Source organism: Lagenorhynchus albirostris, chromosome 12 (assembly GCF_949774975.1).
Source record: "Lagenorhynchus albirostris chromosome 12, mLagAlb1.1, whole genome shotgun sequence".
Classification (NCBI taxonomy): domain Eukaryota; kingdom Metazoa; phylum Chordata; class Mammalia; order Artiodactyla; family Delphinidae; genus Lagenorhynchus; species Lagenorhynchus albirostris.
The window spans coordinates 40,664,749-40,666,848 of NC_083106.1; the positions used below are offsets into that span (position 1 = coordinate 40,664,749).

General features: G+C 43.2%; 1 non-coding gene across 1 annotated transcript; it reads right to left on the reverse strand.

Annotated features, from left to right (window-relative positions):
• Positions 1–1,003: 1,003 nt before the first annotated feature.
• Positions 1,004–1,065, reverse strand: LOC132530962 (U7 small nuclear RNA). The gene has a single exon (XR_009543968.1). It is a non-coding gene; the product is annotated as a U7 small nuclear RNA (small nuclear RNA).
• Positions 1,066–2,100: the final 1,035 nt, after the last annotated feature.

A 2,100-nucleotide genomic window follows, 5' to 3' on the forward strand; every position in this document is an offset into this window, starting at 1 on the left:
TTATGGAAGATTTCACAATATTTGAAATTATGTTTAATCAGCCTTAGACAGTGTTTTTGTTTTTGTTTTTTTAAACCTGGAATCCAAGCCATTGAAGGACTTATTGGGTAAACTCTTTCTAACTCTGCCCACCTAAAAAGAGCTCTAAGTCCGTATCATTATTTCAATAGCAGTTCTGCAATAACAGTTAATGTTGTGTTACAATTTACTAACCTCTCTCACATATGTTGCCTCATTTATTCCTCACAATACGACCTCTGAAGTAAATCTCCATTTTTATACATGTAGAAACAGAGACCCAGCAGGCTCACTTCCTTCCTTCCTTCACCAGCCACTAAATGGTGTCAAGCAATAATCAGTACCAAGGCTGCAAATAACAAAGAGTTTTATTTGTGGTCTTAAGAACTGCAATTCAGGAGACACAGATTCCAGTAAGACACAGATTTCAGTAAGACTGAAAGTGTTCTGGGGAAGAGGAAGAGTCAGGGGCTTATAAAGGCAAAAAGTCCCAAGGTTATTAGAGTTGCCCCGTGAAAATGGTGATTGACTCTGACACAAGTCAGGAAGTATTTATCCTTAAGGAATGATGAGTTATTTGGGGGAGGGATACAATAAGCAGATAGGCTACCTTGAGTTATTTTAGGGTAAGGGTCCAATCCATACCTTGAGTTTCTGGCAGACCCTCTGGATGACTTTGTTAGGACAATCAGTGGTCAAAAGGTCAGATTCCTTCCAGGTTGAGCCATGCATAGCTCACACTTCCTCAGCAGCCTCCTGGCTCCATTTTACAGAGCTCTCTTAGAGATACTGACTCCTTTTTTATTTTCCTTCCACAATGGTAACACCTAGACCCACCCCCACGCCTCTCCTCAGCACCATCTTGCTTTGCTACTGTCACCTGAAGTCCGTAAAGAATGAGAAAAAAACGCCAAACGGTTGAACTGTGTACTGAAGGAGAGAATATAATGGTGAGTCAAGATTTTGAAGGATTTTTTTCTTCACGAGGGGTTTTCCAGTGCGGACCGGAAAACCTGCTAGACAAATTCTAAAAGAGCTGTAACACTAACATATTGAAGGATTTTAACCCTGACAAAACATTAGTTGTCATTTGAATAAAAAGAAAATCTTTACTCTTTAACTGGAAGGGAAAAGAGTGTTCTTAGCCCAGCTACTCCATATTCATTATGCATATTTGGGGGAGCTTCTATATAATCTCCCACAAAGTCTCCCTCCTATTTTAAGTTCTCTCCCTGGAGCTAGAATGCTAGCGAAAAACTGTTATGGAAAAAACAATTAAGCTTTCTCGCAGAGCAAATCCCACAAAGTAATGTATCATAAAGAAAAACTCTAACCCAATGTTCTTCCTACCTGAGAGTGTTAGGGAACCGTTGACCGAAACGGCCTGCCTTGGCCAGGCACGATGATAATAACCGTTTGCGCGCTGTCTCACCACAGGAGGCCCGGATTAGGAACATGGTGCTGCCACTGAAAACTAACCAGGAGAATTCGGGAGGGGCCAAGAGAGGGAGGAGACGCCGGAGACGCCAGCCCAGGATATAGGCCAGCCTCCCAGAAACCCTCACCCTGGAATCCATCTTGGCCGAGAGATGCGCGCGCCACCAGGAAACTCAGACCAGATATGGGCACAAGCAAGATGATTGGCCAGAGACAACCCGGAAAGCTAAATCATTTGCATAAAACCTGAGACTGCGAGCCCGTCCCAGAGCAGTCCTCCTGGGTTCCGTGACACTGCTGCTCTCCACACGAGCACCCCTTCCCAATAAAGTCTTTTGCTTTGTCAGTACATGTGTCTCCTTGGACAGTTCATTTCCGAGTGTTAGACAAGAGCCTACTCTCGGGCCCTAGAGGGGATCGCCCTTCCAGTAACAAAAGTACTAATTTAATTTTACAACAGAACATCTTTAGGGATCTTAAGAGCAGGATCAGTAGGGAGAAGAGGGCCCACCTAGTTGATCCTCTTACCCCCTATTGATACAGGTTTGTTTCATAATAAGAATTATTTTGCACTTTGTGGAGTCTGGTTTTAAATGTTTCAAATAATAAAGCTTAGGCCACTTAGAATGGAAGAGTCTGTTTTGC